General features: G+C 38.0%; 1 protein-coding gene across 7 annotated transcripts in view; it reads left to right on the top strand.

The window, feature by feature from the left end:
- Positions 1-24,857, top strand: part of tim (timeless) — a 200,764-nt gene that overhangs the window by 31,632 nt on the left and 144,275 nt on the right. Inside the window, exon 1 of one of the 7 annotated variants that reach the window (XM_069836322.1) lies at positions 5,733-5,947. The exons of 3 other annotated variants lie outside the window; for them this stretch is intronic. The gene's annotated coding sequence lies outside the window, so the exon portion shown is untranslated. Of the gene's footprint in view, positions 1-5,732; positions 5,948-20,295; positions 20,435-24,857 lie in introns of those variants that run through there. 3 more of the 7 variants (XM_069836326.1, XM_069836321.1, XM_069836325.1) reach the window with 3 other exon arrangements.

Raw genomic sequence — 24,857 nt, forward strand, 5'->3', positions numbered from 1 at the left:
GATGTTGATAAAGCGTCGTAAAATAACCTACTTGAAATGAAAAAAAAATGAGCGTGGAATATAAATTCAGATAAATAAAACAGGTGAATGTTTTCACTACGCATAATTAGCGAAGTGTAAAATGCATATAATATATTGATTTTTCGTAGTTCAACCTCTCTACGAATATTCTCCACGATACACCAATGCAGCTTTATTGTACATTTAATATTCATTTGTGCTAGATCGTGCGTATTTGCTTGTTTTCCGCACAGAACCAATAAGTGTGAAATACCACATTCAGTATTCCCAACGTAACACACACAACAATTTCCCTCTTCTTACCGCTTAAGCGTGACATTCACTTTACTGCTTTAGGCTTTTAACATATTATTTTTCGAGACGTTTAACATAGTAATAATTATAAATTAGAAACTTACCACTGCAATTTCACCTAAATTGCAATGTTAATTATTGTTTTTAAATATTTGCAAAAATTAAGTAAAGTCTATTACTCCACGAAACTTATTGCATTCCTGATACAAGTAACATTAAGGAAGCCGTGAAAAAATCAACAAGATTCCAGATGCCGATGTTATTACTGCAATATGTTATATAAATAATATTGTTAAAATATTAAGATGAAAAATAAATAATTACATAACCTTACAGTTTGTTTTAAGCTCGCATTTATAGACTGGGGGGGGGGGAGACAGACGTATATCACGGCCTGCTGGAGTATAGTAAACACAGAAAACATTTTATAGCAACAATGTTGAAGAAAGATATTTTGGTTTTCCGAAGTTGCCGTCATTAAACAGAAACCAAGATGGAGATTTCATTGCAACTAATTAGAAATTCGTCTTTCAGGTATGTAATAAACGATCTTCGCACAAAATAATGTACGATACACGAGCGGTATGTTTGTTTTCATGTTGTCGGAAATTAAAAAAGCTCAACTACGTTTCGCTTTTTCAATCTTTTCCTCGACCATGAAAACGTCAACATACCGCTCTTGTAACGCATATTACTATTATATCTGTGACGTAAAGAATAAATCGAAAATAACTCACAGGAAAACTTAAAAAAAAAAAATACCGCGTTTACTTGTTCTTTTTTAAGTTGGCTATTGAACGACGCTGTATCAACTACTTGATTATTTAGCGACGATGGGATTGGTGATAGTGGCGAAATGAGGCCGAGGATTCGCCAAAGATTATCTGACATTCGCCTTACCTTAAGGTAATCGGCCGAAGCGGGAATCGAACCCTCACCCAAGCGCAACTCCAGATCAGCAAGAAACGCGCTCCGCCTGAGCACCTACCGTTATTAAAGATCAACAAATCTAATAGGGAAGAAAGAAGAAGACTGTTAAGAGGGGACAAACTCATTAAATGCCAGCTCTTCAACAACAGGGATGCTGGGAATGTTTTCAGTTGAAATTAATTATGTACAGTATGTCTTTTGCAGAATTAGAAAACTCGCTATGCATTTGGCGTACGATTCCGTAACACATGTTATGTACTTGAATAGATACAAATCGATACGCCTAAACATCACTGATTCATATGTAGTATTGTCTGCCAGTCTACCGAGGCTTGGATAACGTCTTACGACGTTTGATTTCGTAAGTGAAACGTGAGATAACCATGTGGAATATTGGCCTCAATATGTTGTGTTGGTTTACGTTGTGCTGGGTAAGGGAAATCAGCTTGAGATAAGTTACAGATAAGAAGGTACACGTGATGACACTGTTTCCCACATTGAACTATTATATTTTATTTAACGACGATATGACAATGACGATCATACCGTGGAAATGATTATTCTGGTGACAGTGACCATGGTGTCCACGAAAAAGAGGTTTTGACGACATGCCAAATAACGACAAAACTAACGGCAGTGATGATACAGAAGACAGTGACGATGGTGCCAACTAAAATTATGATTATGCCAACGACATTGAAGATTAACCCGCCTACATTGACAAATATGGTTTGTCCACACAAATTTCATCACGACCTGGCCGGGGATTGAACCCGGACCGCTTGGATGGAAGACCAGCGAACTAGCACTGTAGCCACAGACTCAGCTACATACATACATACATACATACATTTCATATACAGGGACATCATTTTATTTTTACTAACATTTTTAATATTAACCTGGCTATACCTTTAGAGAACCGGAAACACGTTTGCTACCCCCTTCCACGACTGGAGTTCGATGATACTGGCGTAAAACACAAACAGATCACTTTACTATAGGAGGGTAGAAAAGTAGTTCATCCATTTACGTAAATTAGGAAATATCGCGATTTTAAGTTCGATGATTTTCATTAGGTTTTTGTTTAATTAAAATACAGTAGGCCCTACTGTATTAACAATAAGTGTTTTTACTCACGAACTGAGTTATCCATGCGAACGTATTCATTATGCAGTGTATATTATACTGTCTACAGCACAGCGTACAATATAGAGACTGAAGTTAAATTGAAAAATAATCATAATATTGATATTTAAACACATTTTTTAAAATGGTGGCCGCTCATTTCGATACAGGCTTCAGTTCACGTGACAGTTAATTACTTAACGAGGCCCTTTTATTTAAGTTATTATAAACAGTTGTATAATATTATGTAGACGTCCAATTCCTAACAGAATTTAATGTTTTCAGGAAAGAGCTAAGACAGCCCAGCTTTTACAGAGGGGAGAGCAGAAGCAGGTGGGGGAAATCGGGATGCGACGTAGGCAAACGGACAGTACCTGTGCGAAAATATGATTCAATATTGAAAGCTCTTTCGTCACTGGAAAACGCGGACATATTTCTGGACTGTACTCACTAACTCAGTACTGCTTATATATGCGGCCTTGGTTCTGTGTGGAGGACAGTTGGAACTTCATTAGTAGAAGGGGTGGGAGTGAAGTACATTAAAAAACTCAGGTACAATAAAAATTGAAGTAAAAATAAAATGATGTCCCTGTACAGGGTCCGGCAAATACTAGATCGACTTTTTTGAAATGAGAGCACACAGTTGTATTTTAATGTAAGTTGGTTCTTATTCTTTTATCGAAAAGAGACATTATTGTCATTTACTGACGTAAAAGAACAAAATTAGGTTTCGAAAATTACACCCTGCAAATGACGTCTATTTTTTCTAATGCACTCTTGGAGCCTGACTCCGAAGTTCAGCACTCTCCTGTCTTCCACGTCTCTGGCATACGGGCGGTCCTTGGCCTTCCTACGTTTTGATGCTGAAGAAGTCGTTCTAATATTGTTTACCCACAATAAATTTGTGTTGTGGATGGGAACTCGCCCATGTCGACCCACATAGAAATGTAGTCGGAACCTACGCTGCGTAAGAACTACTGAATCATTTGTTTTGATAAACATCTCCACGGCAAACGCTCCACGTTCCAAGGTTCCATTGCAACTGAACTGAAATGGCATCAGTAATGGCGTTCATTCCCTTCCCTATCCTTCCATTAAAGAAGTAAAGTTGTAATTTATTTTCTTAAATTTAATTAGATTTAGATTTATTTAATAATAACATATACATAAAAACGTTACATTAAAATACCCCGAAAGAGCAAAGCTCGTGTTCGGGGACAGTTCCGTTACATAGATATACATACTTTGTAGACAAAATACTTAAGGAAAAAGGTCACATAAAGATTATAATAAAATTAGTAAATAATAATACTAGTAATAACTGAGTGAAAAAAGAGACGATGTTGAGATTGGTGGATTAATATTGAATTATTATTAATAGTATAATTAGTACAGGTCATGTTGATATAGTAACCAAGGTAAGATAGAAACAATATACTTAGGATAGAAATAAACTTGTTTTACAATACATGGTACATAATATAATACAGGGAAGTCTGTCAGATAATTTTTTAATTCTGGATCTGAAAATTTCATTGCTTAAAGTAGTCAGTTCTGGATGAAATTTTATTATCGAGTTATATAGACGTGGACCATAATTTATACTCTGTAGTAAAGCAGCAGATGTGAACCATTTAGGTTCAATTAAATTAAGAATTTCATTTCGTCTTGTATTATGATCATGTAGCTGAGCTACAAAATTTCATTCTATTTTTATGATAGAATTTCATTAAAGAGTATTTATAAATTTGGTCAATTCTAAAAACATTCAATTCGGAGTGGATCAAATTTGTTGGATAATCCAGTCGCCTTTTCAAACAAATTTTGATTATACGTTTTTGAAACATAATTAGAGGAAAAAGAGTAGTTTTTGTAATGCCTCCCATCCACTAGTAGACTATTAAACAAGGTTGTATTATCCATATATTGTTTCACTTGAAATAATTAAACAGTTAATAAAGGATAACAGTTTGACATTTTGTGCATAATTACGTTCTATCTTTGCAAAAACAGCTAAATCCACAATGGCGGGTTCAAAGCCAGCTACGTCTAAATAAAAAATGTTTCCCACAAAAAATCAGAAAGCTAGCACATTCATATTTCCAGTATAATTTATGTTTGTCTATGTCGTGACTTTATGGTGTAAAAGTAAGTGAATTGCCGTTGTTAAAATTAGGTTTTTGTTTCTCCTGTAAAATTTTATAAAATGGATGTAGCTGACTTTGATACTAGACCAGCCGCGGCGAAAATGCGACTCACGAGCACATTGTGGCTTGCAGTACTTTTCTCTCGTTTCCTACCTACAACCCCCACCCTCTCACTCACTGGAGTCAAACTCCGTTCTATTTGTATTTGTCTCGGACCTGCGAGTGGCGTATCGTCGCAATATCTCTCTCGAAACCATGTACCTCTATAAAAAACGAAAGTTTCAAGTAGGATGGAAGGATGCATTCTTTTGCTTACAATATGATGAAAATATTAAATGTATGATTTGTTCACAAATATTATTAGGGAAACGGTTGTATAACATAAAACGGCATTATAAGCTACTACATGTTACTGATGAAACATTAAAAGGTTAAGTGTTGTTATTATTATTATTATTATTATTATTATTATTATTATTATTATTATCATTATCACCTCTGTACGTCGATTCTTTTACAGCAGATGTACGAATAATGCGGTTAGATTTTCAATTTAAACTCACAGATTTACAATGTGATGTTAAATGAAAGTTAGATGTAAGGACTTGACAAATGTTGAACTTTTCAAATCTTTGGAAAAAAAATAAATATTTGAAGCTTCGTTCTTTCGCTTGCTCTGTTGAAGCCATGTTCGCTGTAACTTACGTTTGTGAAAAATTATTTTCAACAATGAAAATAATAAAAATCAAATTTAGATCACGACTGACAGACAAATACCTTCGTGATCAACTACGATTGGCAGTAAGTGACATAATTCCTGATTTTGAAACTTTGTAGCAGAGACATTCTGAAGACAGTTAATTTTAGGTTGTGATAATGTGTCCTATGTTTTCTTGTTCATTTCTTTCTTCGTTACACGTCCTGAACATTAACTTCCCCTTCGGTTGTCCGCCTCCCTCCATAGGTGCTATGCACGTTGCAGCTTACACAGTGGCTCGGCGCACCATGGCCTTTTCGCCACGGCTGTACTAGACGACTCTATTATAAATTACCATTTCGTTCAGAAAGAAAGTCGAGCGGCTGTTAAAACATTCGGTTGCCCTTGAGTCTTGACCGTCAGGAACGTTTTCTTTGGTTGTCATGCATAATAGAGTGGCTTACACCGTTTTAAATGTTACGTGTCCCTGCAGGATGGATGTCTGCTGTCATCGCGGACCTCTGGGTTTGTTAACCGCCAATCGAATGAATTTCAATAATAGGGTCAACGATCCCTGTGGCGTAGATTACAGCATCAGTGTTCTGGGAAACAAAACGTGATCCGCTAGGTAGGGGCCGGAATAAAAAGACTGCTCCCGTCCACATCTGACATTAAAATGCTGCCGCGCCGTGACTATTTTAGACCGTGCTCACCATTTTTGTCCATCAAAGTGAGTAAAAGAATGTTAATAATTACTTTATTTTATTTTCCTATTGATTTTTTTGTGCTTCTTTTTACGCTTTCATTCTGAATTTATTTCTTTTCAATTACCTTAATCATTTATTGCTTTTTTTTCGGAATACGTATGATAAGACTTTCTTGTTTTAAATTCTAACGTACCTTGTTTACATGTTTCGACCTATTCTGAGGATGACTCATAAATAGATCGAAATATGTAAACAAGGTACGATAGAATTTAACACAAGAAAGTCTTATCATACATATTCCGAAGTGATAGGCCTACAGTGTTAAAAGTTGTGTAATCAAGATGTATATATCCTTTTTTCCCTACCCTTTTTTTTATTCAATTATTTCCTTAATTTCTTTCATTCCATCTCTCTGTCTTTGCTTTCATGCTATCAATTTCCTGCTTTATTTATATTATTATTTCAACATGAAACGTCAATGGTCGCGTATCAAATGGATAATGTGTTACTTACTTACTGGATTTTAAGGAACCCGGAGGTTCATTGCCGCCCTCACATAAGCCCGCCATTGGCCCCTATCCTGAGCAAGATTAATCCATTCTCTATCATCATATCCCACCTCCCTCAAATCCATTTTAATATTATCCTCCCATCTACGTCTCGGCCTTCCCAAAGGCCTTTTTCCCTCCGCCCTCCCAACTAACACTCTATATGCATTTCTGGATTCGCCCATACGTGCTACATGCCCTGCCCATCTCAAACGTCTGGATTTAATATTCCTAATTATGTCAGGTGAAGAATACAATGCGTGCAGTTCTGTGTTGTGTAACTTTCTCCATTCTCCTGTAACTTCATCCCTCTTAGCCCCAAATATTTTCCTAAGAACCTTATTCTCAAACACCCTTAACCTATGTTCCTCTCTCAAAGTGAGAGTCCAAGTTTCACAACCATACAGAACAACCGGTAATATAACTGTTTTATAAATTCTAACTTTCAGATTTTTTGACAGCAGACTGGATGATTAAAGCTTCTCAACCAAATAATAACAGGCATTTCCCATATTTATTCTGTGTTTAATTTCCTCCCGAATATTGTGTTACGAAAATTTAATCTAACTTCAGATTCTTAACAACGGCAATAATTTACGTCATGCTATCCTGACGTTATTTTCTTAGCAACGAATCATTAAGATGAAACACAGCAATTCCATTATACATACGTGTACTGTTTTTCAACCAGGAGATAAACCGTGAAAGGGATGTGCTTACTATTGCGTCATCTATCGGAGCGAAGTAGATAGGTAATATAAGAGTTATAAAGTCAGTTTAAAAATCATGCGCTCTCCTGCATATGTTATTTCCTGTATGTAGGGATTAAAAGATCAGGAAATTAACCGTAATATAATTTTCTAACTAGAGTAGTATAAAAATGTGTATATCAATGTTATTGTTTGTGCTTTGAGAGATAGCCAATAGAGATACGAGTACCCACGTGTGTGAACTTACGACATCTTATGACATTAACATTCATTCACAGCATCACCCCGCTCCGTCTCACTCCCTGGAGACTTTCTCGTGGTTGGAGTACAGTATATACAGAATATCATTAATTTCAGAATGTTATTCTTTGAGGTAATTCAAACAAAAAAAGTTTAATACAATTTTGCTCCTTTTTGCTTCCTTTTCGAGATAAAAATTGTTTTATATGAAACATTTAATACTGTTTTGGGAAAGCCATTGATTTAATTAATTCCCAATATGCTCGGCCAGTTTAGTCAAATTTCTACACATTTAACCAAACGCAGAACTAGTAATAATATTCTACCATGAAATGCCGTACAACACAACATTATTACATTTATTACATTGCATTCCTCTTAGGTAAACATGACTAGGTTTGCATGTAGAGATTACTGTTCTCAGTACAACTGCACAGAGCACTACCGAAAATGCTCAAATTGTATTCCATTTACTTGAAGACAGTGTTTCACTTGATCCTGACATTCCTCTGTCACTCTTAAGTGTTGATTGTGAAATGTGTTGAATAACATGGGTCATTTCTGTTCATCTATACGTGCAGGCTGTATCTGAAAAAAATTCTGTTTCTTATATCTCCATTAAAACATCTAGAGTTGTGAAGTCTGGTGACCGTGGAGGCCATGACTGCGGTCCACCTCTTCCAATCCAGTGCACATCGAACAAGTTTAATTTTGTCAGTGCATGGAGTAATGTGCTGTGGTCTTATTTAGCTAATACCACATTTTCATCCGTTTACTCAGTGGTAAACTAAAGGAAGTCTAACAATTCACCAAATGTATATTGGTTCACATTTCCCACAATCGTATCGTCTAGTATTCAACGCCACACCAGTACTGGCCTTGGGTTATTGGATTGACACATCCATCTTGGGTTTTCTTTGGACCAGTATCGTGCATTTTGTGTATAAGCATTCCCGTCTGGATGGAATAGGCATTCATCAGTAATTAAAAAATGCTGAAGGAAGGGTTGGTTAGTACGCAAACACTCCATGATCCAATAATAATTGCAATATGCCCGCTTCTTCCGTGGATCGTCTTCTTGTATTGTTCGTAGATGCTGCAATTTGTTGGGTTGGAAACGTGCCGATTTCAGTATTCTGCGAATAGATATCATTACTATGAAATTTTTTCCGAAGGAAATAATTTGCTATGTATGTCTACATTTGCCTTTTCGAAATAATATTGATTTTCCCATTTGGTACATAGCTTTTGTGTCACACGGTACTATTGACTTCTACTAAGAACTTTTGAAAGATTAATAACATCAGAAAATCAGATCGAATCATCGTAACAGTCTGTTCTAGTTCCCTTCGGAAATGTTTTCATTTCCTGGTGATGTAGGAGTCTTTGTCTGCCAATTTGATTATCGATCAGTTGGATTACTGCTGAATGGTGAATACATTTTCCGTTGTAGATAAAACTGCGTTGAATGAACTTGTTTACTATGGTCTGTAGTATTCCATTGCTTACATATGAACGCACTTGTGAAACCTTTCACTTTTCGCGGAACGAGATGCGACTTTGTATTCGTTAATAAGTTTTCACATCCGCTACACCCAGTTTGTAATTTCACGTGAACTCCGTGGTTACATTGCGTCAAAACAAATGAGTGCGTATAACGTGCTGTTTGGAATAAATGCTGATTACTGTAAAACGCCATTTAATCCGACACTAAAAGGAAATCTTATCTTATTCTGAAGTCAGGAGGTCGAGTGTTTAGCTCATTCGATTATATTTCTTTCTAATAGTCGACCTCAGTAGCTCAGTGGGTATAGCGCTGGCCTTCTGCGTTCGAGGTTGCGGGTTCGATACCGGCCCAGGTTGATGGCATTTAAGTGTGCTTAAATGCGACAGGCTCATGTTAGTAGATTTACTGGCAGGACAAAATTCCGGCACACCGGCGACGCTGATATAATCTCTGCAGTTGCGAGCGTCGTTAAATAAACCGTAATTTAATAATTTTTTTCTTTCTAATAGAGGTAATAATTTTGATGTGTGTAGCTACAAAATAGCTAAGTTGGCAACACTGGTTACTGTATGACTCAGATTTTACAGAAAAAGATCTTTTCTTTCGTTTGTAACTTGCATGCAATCCGTGACCACTCTAATAATAGACACATGTGGGAGGCAAATCTAATATTTATTATTCAAATGCATCCTCCCACATGTATTGATGTTTTCTACACGTGCTCGCTTATAAGCACAGTTGGGAATTTAAGTTTAATGATCTCAAAACTGAATGAATTGACCTCGTTTTTAAAATCCAATGTGACAGGAATCGTCAGTCCAGCATAACCCATCCACGTGAGAGTAGCCAATGTCGTGTGTCGAAGTTCATGAACCATGAGGCGGCGTTTCTAGTGAGTGAATTTCAATTGGTCACAGATGAATGAAATTACAACGTTTTTCATCATATTTCACTGTCACAAGTTTACACTCGCTTCTCTACTTACATGCAATAAAACACAAAGACATTAAATCCAGACGTTTGAGATGGGCAGGCATGTAACACGTATTGGCGAATCCAGAAATACATATGGAGTGCTACTTGGGAGGCCGGAGGGAAAAAGACCTTTGGGGAGGCTGAGACGTAAATGGGAGGATAATATTAAAATGAAATTTGAGGGAGGTGGGATATGATGGTAGAGAAATGTTATGTTTTATTTAACGACGCTCGCAACTGCAGAGGTTATATCAGCGTCGCCGGATGTGCCGGAATTTTGTCCCGCAGGAGTTCTTTTACATGCCAGTAAATCTACTGACATGAGCCTGTCGCATTTAAGCACACTTAAATGTCATCGACCTGACCCGGGATCGAACCCTCAACCTTGAGCATAGAAGGCCAGCGCTATACTAACTTGCGAACCAGGTCGACTGATGGTAGAGACTGGATTAATTTTGCTCAGGATAGGGACCGATGGCGGGCTTATGAGAGGGCGGCAATGAACCTCCGAGTTCTTTAAAAACCATTTGTAAGTAAGAAGTGAATAAATATTATCAATACGTATGCCGGTATACATCTCTCAAATGGTACATTTCACAGTAGTACGCTTTTCATTTCATAATTTTTCGTCATCCATTAAAAAGAATCACCTGTGCGCGGGCGAGTGCTCCTAATAGAATAGAGTTTTGCTTCTTCGTGGATACTTTCACATTATTGCTAGTTACTGACAAGTAAGTAATATTTTCGTTATTCTTCATTTTTTCGTTGCGACAGACGAAAAAGTCGTCTGTTAGCGTATCCAATGAGAAGCGAGCACTGCAGTACTGGCAATATTCACCATACACATTTCTTTCCATACAGTCTGCAGTAAATAAAGAGTATTGTCCCTGGGCCAAAAGTATAATGAAGGTGCATGGTAAATAAAGTCGAGTATTTTCCCTGGACCAAAAGTGCAGGAGGAAGGACTGTGACAAGTTTAGGTTGGGTTAATTGAGGGGATAGTTAAGTGATAGGAGACGAGATTTTCCTTCATTAACAATGCTACAACTTTTCGAACGTTGGCAACATTATTTCTACGACTTAACCTAGATATCGCTCTAGGCCCGATGCAGACTAGCGTTAAAAGGATGCGTCCCATTGATGCGCGGTTTAGAAGTGCATTGTTCTAAGTGGCCAATACACACGTGGTTCCCAGGACGCAGCGTCAGGTAGGGACAGACGGCGTTGACGCAGCGTTAATGATCTAGTTGCGTGTTCTGCTAGAACGCAGCGTCACCGCTGGGTGCTGCGTTTTGGCACTTCATTGTTGACTGTTGTTCAGTACAAACTGGACGCGCGTCTTTGTGACGCTAGTGTGCATCGGGCCGTATGGACAGCGAAATCGACGCAGAATAATGCGTCATTATGACGCTACGTGTGGACGGGTGGACACAGGGACGCAGCGTTAACCAAATAATTGGACGCGCGTCTTTGTGACGCTAGTGTGCATCGGGCCGTATGGACAGCGAAATCGACGTAGAATAATGCGTCATTATGACGCTGCGTGGGGACGGGTGGACACAGGGACGCAGCGTTAACCAAATAATTGGACGCGCGTCTTTGTGACGCTAGTGTGCATCGGGCCGCATGGACAGCGAAATCGACGTAGAATAATGCGTCATTATGACGCTACGTGTGGACGGGTGGACACAGGGACGCAGCGTTAACCAAATAATTGGACGCGCGTCTTTGTGACGCTAGTGTGCATCGGGCCGCATGGAGAGCGAAATCGACGTAGAATAATGCGTCATTATGACGCTACGTGTGGACGGGTGGACACAGGGACGCAGCGTTAACCAAATAATTGGATGCGCGTCTTTGTGACGCTAGTGTGCATCGGGCCGTATGGACAGCGAAATCGACGTAGAATAATGCGTCATTATGACGCTGCGTGGGGACGGGTGGACACAGGGACGCAGCGTTAACCAAATAATTGGACGCGCGTCTTTGTGACGCTAGTGTGCATCGGGCCGTATGGACAGCGAAATCGACGTAGAATAATGCGTCATTATGACGCTGCGTGGGGACGGGTGGACACAGGGACGCAGCGTTAACCAAATAATTGGATGCGCGTCTTTGTGACGCTAGTGTGCATCGGGCCGTATGGACAGCGAAATCGACGTAGAATAATGCGTCATTATGACGCTGCGTGGGGACGGGTGGACACAGGGACGCAGCGTTAACCAAATAATTGGACGCGCGTCTTTGTGACGCTAGTGTGCATCGGGCCGTATGGACAGCGAAATCGACGTAGAATAATGCGTCATTATGACGCTGCGTGGGGACGGGTGGACACAGGGACGCAGCGTTAACCAAATAATTGGACGCGCGTCTTTGTGACGCTAGTGTGCATCGGGCCGTATGGACAGCGAAATCGACGTAGAATAATGCGTCATTATGACGCTACGTGTGGACGGGTGGACACAGGGACGCAGCGTTAACCAAATAATTGGACGCGCGTCTTTGTGACGCTAGTGTGCATCGGGCCTAATTAGAATGCGTGTCACGCAGCCGATCATAATTCATAACTTTTAATGCATTCTCGTTCTAGCTTGCTTATAATTGTTCTGTAAATGAAAGTGCAGTATTTAGGGCGATCAGGTGAGTCTCACACGTTCTTAGAGGAAGGCTCTCTCTCGACACAATCCAGTAATCTCCTACACGCGTCCTACGCTCGGCTATGGATTTCCTTAATTAGGCAGAAACAAAACGAAGTGTAACTAATATTTTTAGTCCCATTACAATATTTTTAATGCTATCACTTTCAAGTACTGATTCTCGTAAAGAGTAAAACATTACATCTGAGTATCTATTTATTGTGGTTTTGTCCTACATTATTGTATGTAAATATACTTTAACGGCATAGTTTATAAATGAAACCAGAGATCTTAATTTTTGAGATTGTAAAAAAATGCCTTTGTGTGAAATGCAGAAAACGAAAGTATAGTCGACCTGGTTGGCGAGTCGGTATAGCGCTGGCCTTTTATGCCCAAGGTTGAGGGTTCGATCCCGGGCCAGGTTGATGGCATTTAAGTGTGCTTAAATGCGACAGGCTTATGTCAGTAGATTTACTGGAATGTAAAAGAACTCCTGCGGGACAAAATTCCGGCACATCCAGCGACGCTAATATAACCTCTGCAGTTGCGAGCGTCGTTAAATAAAACATAACATTATGAAAGTATAGGCCTATTTATTTTGGCTTATAGTATTCATTCATGTATGCCTTTTGAACGGCAGTTCAAGTAAATAAATGATAGCCTATTTGCAACATAATGGAAAAACAATGAATAAATTATTGCTTAACTGGTAAAACGTACAGAATTGTAGGCCCTAACGCGAAACTGTATCATTTTATGACACCGATTTTTTTATTGACACAAATCGATTGATTTCATTCAGTTGTTTCCAAATTATCGAACAGTTCGATACCTTTCAATAATCGAATTATTTTATAGTTTGTAGACTGTTTCGCAGGCACGAAGAGCAGGAGGTTGCCACCGGGGAAAAACGACTGCTTGCCATGCCCTTCTTTATGCTGATTGGCATAACAAGTCTCAACTTGGACTTAAAGGGATTTGAATCTACTTCCTTAATTAGTTGAAGTTCTTTCTTTCTTTGCAGTTGGTTCTTGGAAGAAATTAAAAAATAATGTTGTGTTTGAAGGTAGAAATTGTTCTGTAGAGACTTGAGAAAACCACTTACAATAATTAGTTCTAAAAAGGAATCTTATAGGCAACTGCAAGCACCTCGTTCGACTTACCATTCGTAAGCTACAGTACATAACGGTCAGGACTCATGAGACCTTGAATTTATTGTTTGATCACTTTCCATTGACGTACGAGGAGGCGTGTAGCATTCATTAACATTCTGCGGCAGAATGTTCTAGATGCGAGGCGTTGCATAACCTGTGTGATTCAATAAGGAGATAATGTTTATGACGGTGAAAGAGTGTTGTTATTATTATTATCATTATTATTATTATTATTATTATTGTTGTTGTTGTTGTCATTGTCATTACTCACAAATTAGAGAACACGGAGGTTCATTGTCGCCCTCACATAAGCCCACCATCGATCCCTATCCTGAGCAAAGTTAATCCAGTCTCTACCATCATATCCCACCTCCCTCAAATCTATTTTAATATTACCCTTCCATCTATATGTTAGCCTCCCCCAAATGTCTTTTCCCCTCAGGTCTTCCAGCTAACACTCTATATGCATTCCTGGATTCACCCATACGTGCTACATGCCCTGTCCATCTCAAACGTCTGGATTTAATGTTCATAATTATGTTAGGTGAAGAATACAATGCGTGCAGCTCTGTGTTGTGTAACTTTCTCCATTCCCCTGTAACTTCATCCCTCTTTATAGTCCCAAATATTTTCCTATGCATCTTATTCTCGAACACCCTTAACCTGTGTTCCTCTCTCAAAGTGAGAGTCCAAGTTTCACAACCATACAGAACAATCGGTATTATTAGGCCTATTATTATTATTATTATTATTATTATTATTATTATTATTATTATAGTAACAGTACTGAAGATGATGATAATAATAATAATAATAATAATAATAATAATAATAATAATATTTTACTTTAAGCAAGTAAGAAGATAGGTTTGGAAGTAAATCCCGAAAAAACGAAGTATATGATTATGTCTCGTGACTAGAACATAGTATAAAATGTAAATACAAAAATTGAAATTTTATCCTTTCAAGAGGTAGAAAAATTCAAATATCTCGAAACAACAGTAACAAATATAAATGACACTCGGGAGAAATTAAACGCAGAATAATATGGGAAATGCCTGTTATTATTCCGTTGAGAAACTTTTGTCATTTAATCTGGTTAAAAAAAAAAAAAACTAAAAGTTGAAATTGTATAACAGGCATTTCCCATATTATTCTGCGTTTAATTGCTCCCGAGTGTCATTTATATTTGTTACTGTTGTTCCAAGATATTTGAATTTTTCCACCTCTTGGAAGGATAAATTTCGAATTTGTATATTTCCATTTCGTGCCATGTTCTGGTTACGAGACATAATCGTATACTTCGGTTTTTCGGGATTTACTTCGAAACCTATCTTCTTACTTGCTTCAAGTAAAATATAATTATCTTTATTATTATTATTATTATTATTATTATTATTATTATTATTATTATTATTACTGCTAATACTATTACCATCTTCTAGTTTTATTTCTCTGTAGGTATTCGAATAGCATGAGGTAGAAAGTTGTTTTGTCGAGTGGAACTTTTCTTTCTTTCTTTCTTTCTTTCTTTCTTTCTTTCTTTCTTTCTTTCTTTCTTTCTTTCTTTCTTTCTTAACCTTAGTTTAACCTCTCCATTTTAGGTACATTTATACGACCCACGCCACACGGGCATGTAACTTAAAAAAATTAATAAGGTGTAGAACGTGGGCTAAATACCGTGATTATTAGTACCATGCGTCTGTATTTCTTCTCTGGATTACGAGGCATCCCTGTATCAGCAACATGCTTGATTTTACTTATTATTTTGTCGATGTGCTTGTTTCTCCGATTAAGGTTATCTTTACCCCAACTGTAACACGAATAAGATGGGTAAACATAGTTAATATCTTAATGTTAACCTTTACCGGACTCCTTTGCTTTGAAGTTTTGGGTAAGAAATTTAAAAATAATTTTGCCCTGGGGTTGAGTCCGTGTTCAGACGTGAATAAGCCGGGCCGGGCTGTAACATTCTGGTTCGTTACCCGTGGGCTTTCATGGCCTGTAATAGAGGTAACTCTGCTTTTCACCTTTTAGCTAATCAATAAGAGCATAATGCGTCTAATAAGGTGAGAGTAATCGCTGTATGTAAGCCCAAAATAACTTTTACTGTGTCGGAAATTGTGAAAACGTACAGGCCTATTTCCCCTGAAATAGTATGTCGAAATCGACGACTCTTTCATCATCACTAGGGACAGGTAAAATATGAAATTTCATATTCTAAACCTTTTCTGCTAGCAATATGGAAACAAGGTTTTCCACGATTTACAATGTGCAGAATGCCAAAAGTCATAATATACTCGTATTTCATAATGCAAATCTGGCTTTCAGCTATAACTCCCTGTGAAGCTGACTTGAATAATTTCAAGGAAAACATTGTTCCGGGACCGCCAGATTTGCATAATATACGTTATTAATCGTTAACAGAAAACCACAGTTAAAGTCGCACAGAGTTTGTGTGCACTCAATGTTGAGTCTTTGATGTATTGTCAGCTCATTTGAGGTACGTGGATATAAAGGGAAAAATTGAGCCGGTATCTGGTACAGTTCCCGGGTAGCTCAGTCGGTAGAGCGTTGGCGCGATTAGCCTAAGGTCCCGGGTTCGATACCCTGCCCCGGGACAATTTTTCCCTTGAAATTATTCATATTTCATAATATTTTAATAAAATTTTTGTTTCATAAAAGTCTTAATATTTTCTCATATTTTGCAAGATTTTCCTATCTCTGTTAATATATTTTCTATAATTATTAGTTTTTTTTTTTTCGTTTTTTTCCTTGTGTTTATTATTGTATTATTTTATTGATTTTCTTTATTTTTTCTTTCTTTGTTTTATTTTTTTGTTTTCTTTTTATTATATTTTCTTTTTCTTGTTTTTTTTGTTTATTCATTCCCTTTTTAGTTTTTTTGTTTATTGTTTTATTTGTTTTTATTTTTATTTTGTTTTTTGTTTATTCTTCTTTTATTTATTTTCTTTACTTCTACTTCTTTTATTTATTGTGTTTCTTTTATACTATCTTTTATTTTTTCTTATTTTTTTGTTTATTTTATTTTATCCTTTTCTCTTTTTTGTTTGTTTTTGTTCCTTCTTTTTTCTTTATGCTTTTTTATTATTTTTTACTTCCTGTTTTTTTGTTTTTTTTTCCTTTTCTTTCATTTGTTGTTTTGTTTTTTTTTGTGTTATTTTTGTTCTTGTTTTGTTTTTTATATTTTCCTTTTCTTTTTTTATTCTTTGTTTTTATGTTTTTTTCTTCTTTTCATTTCATTTTTTTGTTTCGTTTTTTTGTTTTATTGTTTTTTATTATTTCCTCTTATGTTATTTTTTTGTGTTTTACTCTTTTTTCTTACTTTTTATTATTATTTTTTATTTTTTGTCTTTTGTTTTTCTTTTTTTGTTTTATGTTTATTGATTTTATTTTATTTTTTTTTTATTTTTTTTTTTTTCATACCATACATATACCTTATGTTATATTATTCGTAACTCACATCATGCAATTTATGTGCACTGTTGTATTTCACTTAATCTTACCTAATTCCCTCGAATTACAGCACACTTACTTACTTATTGGCTTTTAAGGAACCCGGAGGTTCATTGCCGCCCTCACATAAGCCCGCCATTGGTCCCTATCCTGAGCAAGATTAATCCAGTCTCTACCATCATATCCCACCTCCCTCAAATCCATTTTAATATTATCTTCCCATCTACGTCTCGGCCTCCCTAAAGGTCTTTTTCCCTCCGGCCTCCCAACTAACACCCCATATGCATTTCTGGATTCGCCCATACGTGCTACATGTCCTGCCCATCTCAAGCGTCTGGATTTAATGTTCCTAATTATGTCAGGTGAAGAATACAATGCGTGCAGCTCTGCGTTGTGTAACTTTCTCCATTCTCCTGTAACTTCATCTCTCTTAGCCCCAAATATTTTCCTAAGAACCTTATTCTCAAACACCCTTAATCTCTGTTCCTCTCTCAAAGTGAGAGTCCAAGCTTCACAACCATATAGAACAACCGGTAATATAACTGTTTTATAAATTCTAACTTTCAGATTTTTTGACAGCAGACTAGATGACAAAAACTTCTCAACCGAATAATAACAGGCATTTCCCATATTTATTCTGCGTTTAATTTCCTCCTGAGTGTCATTTATATTTGTTACTGTTGCTCCAAGATATTTGAATTTTTCCACCGCTTCGAAGAATAAATCTCCAATTTTTATATTTCCATTTCGTACAATGTTCTGGTCACGAGACATAATCATATACTTTGTCTTTTCGGGATTTACTTCCAACCCTATTGCTTTACTTGCTTCAAGTAGAATTTCCGTGTTTTCCCTAATCGTTTGTGCATTTTCTCCTAACATATTCACGTCATCCGCATAGACAAGAAGCTGATGTAACCCATTCAATTCCAAACCCTCTGTGTTATCCTGAACTTTCCTAATGGCATATTCTAGAGCAAAGTTAAAAAGTAGAGGTGACAATGCATCTCCCTGCTTTAGCCCGCAATGAATTGGAAAAGCATCAGATAGAAACTGGCCTATACGGACTCTGCTGTAAGTTTCACTAAGACACATTTTAATTAATCGAACAGCACACTAAGCTTGGTACACTAAGCTTGGTAAATAATACATCACAATTAATCATTGCTGGCATTAACAGATACACATAATATTACACTCACAATTCATTATCTCAATCGGGCACAATATTTAACATCACAATATTTATCTGAATTCTTCTGAATGCTGTACATCATATAAATCGAAATGCAGCCATATTATCTCATTCACATTGTTTTATCTGCCTCACACTTCATTACAGAATATTAAACTAAAAGACCTCACATTATGTTATAGCGAAATAGAAAGAAATTAATTAATTACAAATTATTATCTTATAACATCTCATTAAATTGATTCTTTACATGACACATAGTCATCCTCATTACCCTAATGACATCACAATACATTACATCTAGTTATCCTAAGGTTGATCTTTCTGATCACATTACATTGCTATAATTACTCAACCAGGATTTCCAGATGTTATAAGGAGACAGTAGAGATGTTTTCCAGGGAGCACTTGAAAAACCCAATCCCCCATTCCACCGACATTCCAGGATTCCCAAAGACAAGTGAAATCTCCAAATTCCCTTTTAAGAGTCACAGAACTCGTAGCGTCAGTGAATTAGACGAGCCAAAACAAAATAGGTGGTTCTTATTCCACCTTTGCTCATTCGCCGAATCCAGTGAAAGTCTTTTCACTGTTCCCATGTGTACTTATGTAAGCCTACTTCGTGCAAATCAATGTTTTAAACGGGTTTGAACCATCAATTTTGCTACTTGATTAATTTATTTTTGCTGCAACTTTATGGGCTTTTCGATACAAAACAATATTATCTGACGGAAGTTGTAATCTTTTGCCATAAAAAAGAAAACATTAATTAGTTATTTTAGCTCTTGTATTCAGGTAAAGATTTGATGATGCTAACGTACTGTTTCATTGTGCACATTTATTGTATTTTATCTTCCTCAGAATGGACAAATGCTTTAAAAATGTCAAGCAATATTTCGGCGGTTCGCGCAATACCGGGCAGAACTCCAAGCACAACCCGCTGCCGTCATCCAGACTGTAGTGAGTTTGAAACACTTGGATACGTGCTTGGACAATGCCCTAAAGGCGAGCTGCTGATCAATGCTAGACATCGTGTACGACATGCTTTGGCGACATCGTTAAAAACTTTAAATTTGGAGATTCATGAGGAAGTACATTGTGTATCATCAGATGGTTCTTTCAGACGGGCAGACATTATTGCTATTAACGGACGCTTAAAACGGGCTCTTGTTCTTGACCCTACTATTCGTTTCGAAAGGACCTAAATCAAGCCACCGAAGTTGCTATTGAGAAGAAGTCTATATATGAACCTTGTCTGTCTTATCTTTCTCAAAAGTACAACGTTCCTCTTAAACAATGGTCTGTCATTGGTTTGCTGTTTGGCAGTAGAGGTTCAATTACAAAATTCACATGGAATTATCTTAAGGAACTTCAGATTCCTTTTGATTATGTAATGTCTATTCTTATAAATATTATTAAGGATTCTCTTCAAATATTACATCATTATCTCTATTTCAATTAATCCACTTATATTTGCCTTCAACAATTAACTTTCTTTTTTCTTTAATATTTCAAATCACATTATACTGTACGTGTTTATTGTATTCAGGACCCTTGTGGTCACTCAAATTCTTTGAGCTGATGTCTTTAATGAATAAATAAATAAAATTTAAAATATAGACAGAAATATTAATCTCTAAAAGCTTATTTTATAAATTACGATGTAAATAAATCTGCTCCAAATGGTTTAGGAATGTAAATAAAAAGCTTTAGTCACGTGTTCTCAGGACACATTTTGCACACTGTTCGAGCACCTTCAAACCTCAAGGCAGGCACCGCTCACGAGGGTTCCTAATCTCACGTGTCGGATATTTCAATCGTTCATGGTCGTGTGATCGATGGAATTACAAGGTAACCAACATCCCGCACTCTTTACCTACTTTCTAAACCGGTTTCTGCCCGGGACTCGCATCGACCTCCTGCTCTCCAGATTCTTTTAAGTGAATAATGATCAGAGGTAACGGGATTCGTTGGACATTGGCTCGATCTCTGATAGTCGCGGTGTGAATCCTAGTTCGTGGTGTGGATGTGACGACGAAACGATGGAAAACGGATGAAAGCTATCGAAGTAAGTGAAAAGTGTGTTGTGTTGCGTACCGAGTGATTCTGTGACTTTGTTACAAACTTTTAGGAGTTACAGAGGTGATACATATGAACAATTGAATACAAACCCATCTCAGGAAACATTCCGTTTAGAAGTTGCAAGCTTTTATGTAATCCGTATGGTCAGCTAGCATCTTTCTGAAGTTTGGCAGTTGTTCCTGAAGACGTTGGTGGATTCTTACAAGCATTTTATGGACTAGTTGGCATCGTAAATGTTATTTTAACTGGTAAAACCTTGCGCCTTTTCTTCTATTTTCCTTTGGTCCTACATAAATTAAATCAGTATCTCTTAATGTGAATCTTCCCATGATAACAAGAAACCAAAATTACTGTCTTTACGTAATGCTTTTTAACGTCATGCAAGGACAGCTAGATCTAAATTTAGGTGAGGCTTCAGTGTATTGGCCATGAGTTCGATGTCAGATAACTATTTTAATGTATGCTGTAAACAAGGTCCTGTATATATTCACATGAACTTTGTAATGTTTACAAAAATACCAGGCAGCAATATGATATACACTGAAGAAAAAGGATTCATTGTAGCATACACATCAGATTCTGTAATTACCAAACTGAATGTCTCCAGAGAAGGATGTCTACTCGTATATGAAAGTTCATAAAGATCTCCTCTATCATCCATAAAAGTTTTTAACAGGCCCAGAATTACCTTGTATATGCCATCCAATTGTTTTCTTATATGATCATCCATCCATCCACCCACTCATTCATCTATCCATCCATCCATCCATCCATCCAACCACACACTCATTCATCCATCCATCCAACCACCCACTCATTCATCTATCCATCCATCCATCCATCCATCCAACCACACACTCATTCATCCATCCATCCAACCACCCACTCATTCATCTATCCATCCATCCATCCAACCACACACTCATTCATCCATCCATAAAACCACCCACTCATTCATCTATCCATCCAACCACACACTCATTCATCCATCCATCCAACCACACACTCATTCATCCATCCATCCAACCACCCACTCATTCATCCATCCATCCAACCACCCACTCATTCATCTATGCATCCATCCAACCACACACTCATTCATCCATCCATCCAACCACCCACTCATTCATCCATCCATCCATCCAACCACCCACTCATTCATCCATCCATCCAACCACCCACTCATTCATCTATCCATCCATCCAACCACACACTCATCCATCCATCCATCCAACCACACACTCATCCATCCATCCAACCACCCACTCATTCATCTATCCATCCATCCAACCACACACTCATTCATCCATCCATCCATCCATCCATCCATCCAATCACCCACTCATTCATCTATCCATCCAACCACACACTCATTCATCCATCCATCCAACCACCCACTCATTCATCTATCCATTCATCCATCCATCCAACCACCTACTCATTCATCTATCCATCCATCCAACCACACGCTCATTCATCCATCCATCCAACCACCCACTCATTCATCCATCCATCCAACCACCCACTCATCCATCCATCCAACCACCCCCCACTCATTCATCTATCCATCCATCCAACCACACACTCATTCATCCATCCATCCAACCACCCACTCATTCATCCATTCATCCAACCACCCACTCATTCATCCATTCATCCAACCACCCACTCATTCATCCATCCATCCAACCACCCACTCATTCATCTATCCATCCATCCAACCACCCACTCATTCATCTATCCATCCATCCAACCACACACTCATTCATCCATCCATCCAACCACACACTCATTCATTCATCCATCCATCCATCCAATCACCCACTCATTCCTCTATCTATCTATCTATCTATCTATCTATCTATCTATCTATCTATCTATCTATCTATCTATCTATCTATCTATCTATCTATCTATCCATCCATCCATCCAACCACACACTCATTTATCCATCCATCCATCCATCCATCCAACCACCCACTCATTCATCTATCCATCCATCCATCCAACCACACACTCATTCATCTGTCCATCCATCCATCCAACCACACACTCGTTCATCCATCCATCCATCCAACCAATCACTCATTCATCCATCCATCCAACCACCCACTCATCCATCCAACCACCCACTCATTCATCTATCCATCCATCCATCCAACCACACACTCATTCATCCATCCATCCAACCACCCACTCATTCATCTATCTATCTGTCTGTCTGTCTGTCTATCCATCCAACCACACATCCATCTATCCATCCAACCACACACCCATTCATCCATCCATCCATCCAACCACACACTCATTCATCCATCCATCCAACCACACACTCATTCATCCATCCATCCAACCACACATCCATCCATCCATCTACCCACCCTCCAACCATCCATTCAACCACCTACCCATCTATCCATCCACCCATCCATCCTACCATCTACCCATCCATCCATACATCCAACCATCCATCCACCTTCCATCCAACCACCCACCAACCCCCCACTCACCCACTCATCCATCCAACCAACCACCCACTCATCCATCCATCCAACCACCCACTCATCCATCCATCCATCCATCCAACCACTCACTCATTCATCTATCCATCCATCCAACCACACACTCATCCCCCTACCCATCTATCCATCCACCCATCCATCCTACCATCTACCCATCCATCCATACATCCAACCATCCATCCACCTTCCATCCAACCACCCACCAACCCCCCACTCACCCACTCATCCATCCAACCAACCACCCACTCATCCATCCATCCACCCACCCACCCATCCAACCACCCACTCATCCATCCATCCATCCATCCATCCATCCAACCACTCACTCATTCATCTATCCATCCATCCATCCAACCACACACTCATCCATTCATCCATCCATCCATCTATCCATCCATCCAACCACACACTCATTCATCCAGCCATCCATCCAACCACACACTCATTCATCCATCCATCCATCCATCCAACCACACACTCATTCATCCATCCATCCAACCACACACTCATTCATCCATCCATCCAACCACCCACTCATCCATCCATCCAACCATCAATTCAACCACCTACCCATCTATCCATACATCCATCCATACACCCATCTATCCTACCATCTACCCATCCATCCACACATCCAACCATCTATCCACCACCCTCACCCAACTACCCACCTATCCATCCACCATCCATCCAACCACCCACCAACCCCCACCACCCACTTTCCCATCCATCCAGCCATCCAACACCCCCACCCAACCATCCACCCATCCATCAACCAATCATTTAGTTATCCTGTACATACATAGGCTACACTGTATTAATACATTATTAGTTTATTACTAAGTTGCTTGTATATCAACTTCAGTAAAATGTCCCTCTTTGATATTTTTAAAATCTGGCAATCTTAGGTGCCTACAGTAACATATTTCACTTATCAGACTTCAGATGTATATAAACCATTTTTCTTCCTATGACATATATCGTCAAGTGAGATGTACTGCCTGATAATACTCGTAGATGTACACTTGCTCAAAAAAGAATGGGCCGACTCTTGGTGATGAAAACGGTAAGTTTCATAGCGCTGTTCGCTCTGTGATCATGCGCAGTGTCTTGTGTCTGTGACTTCGAATATTCCACCGTCCCATTCTTTCTTGGGCAAGTGTTCACATCAGCCAGAACCTCAATCAGAGGTGGGCTATGTCAATATGTAATTAATAACCGTTATAGTTTGGTTTGTATAATATATTGAAAGTATCTGTCCATTTGTAGTGACTCTGTGTAATACATAGACATTCTCATTATATTTACGGGCGCAAATAGGAACTGAACTATTAGAATGGGATAATTTGTGTTTATAATTATTTTTATCAGTGTTAGTCAACTTGCTACGCCTACTTAGTATCAAAGAACTATTTCCAGCAAAAAATTTCTTTGCACTGATAAGCAAGTGTATGCAATGTATACTTAGGTGTGAGCCAATTACATTCATTCAAGCGGAAGATAATGTAGGCATATTATCATTATCATATGCCTCTATTCTAGACATTGGGCTGTTTAGTTCTTTCTGTTTTCACTAATGTGAGGCTTGTGAATCAGTATTATACAGAATGTAAGTGAATGACGTTTGAATTGTAGAGAAGACAAAAACGGCAGAAATCATACCTTGCTGATGAAAGCAATAGTTTGTTATATGGTCAGAACATATGAAGTCAAATTCTTCTTGTGCTGTAAATTCAGTGCACCCTGTCAAATATCAACAATGTGTGCTGGATATGCATACTACCATTTTAAAGATCAGTATCGTGTCCTGGATGTGTACACCCTATTAAAGATTAACTGGATATGTTGATGATTAGGAGCGTGTTGGATGTGTCGATCTTGTTAAAA

Source organism: Periplaneta americana, chromosome 9 (genome assembly GCF_040183065.1).
Source record: "Periplaneta americana isolate PAMFEO1 chromosome 9, P.americana_PAMFEO1_priV1, whole genome shotgun sequence".
NCBI lineage: Eukaryota > Metazoa > Arthropoda > Insecta > Blattodea > Blattidae > Periplaneta > Periplaneta americana.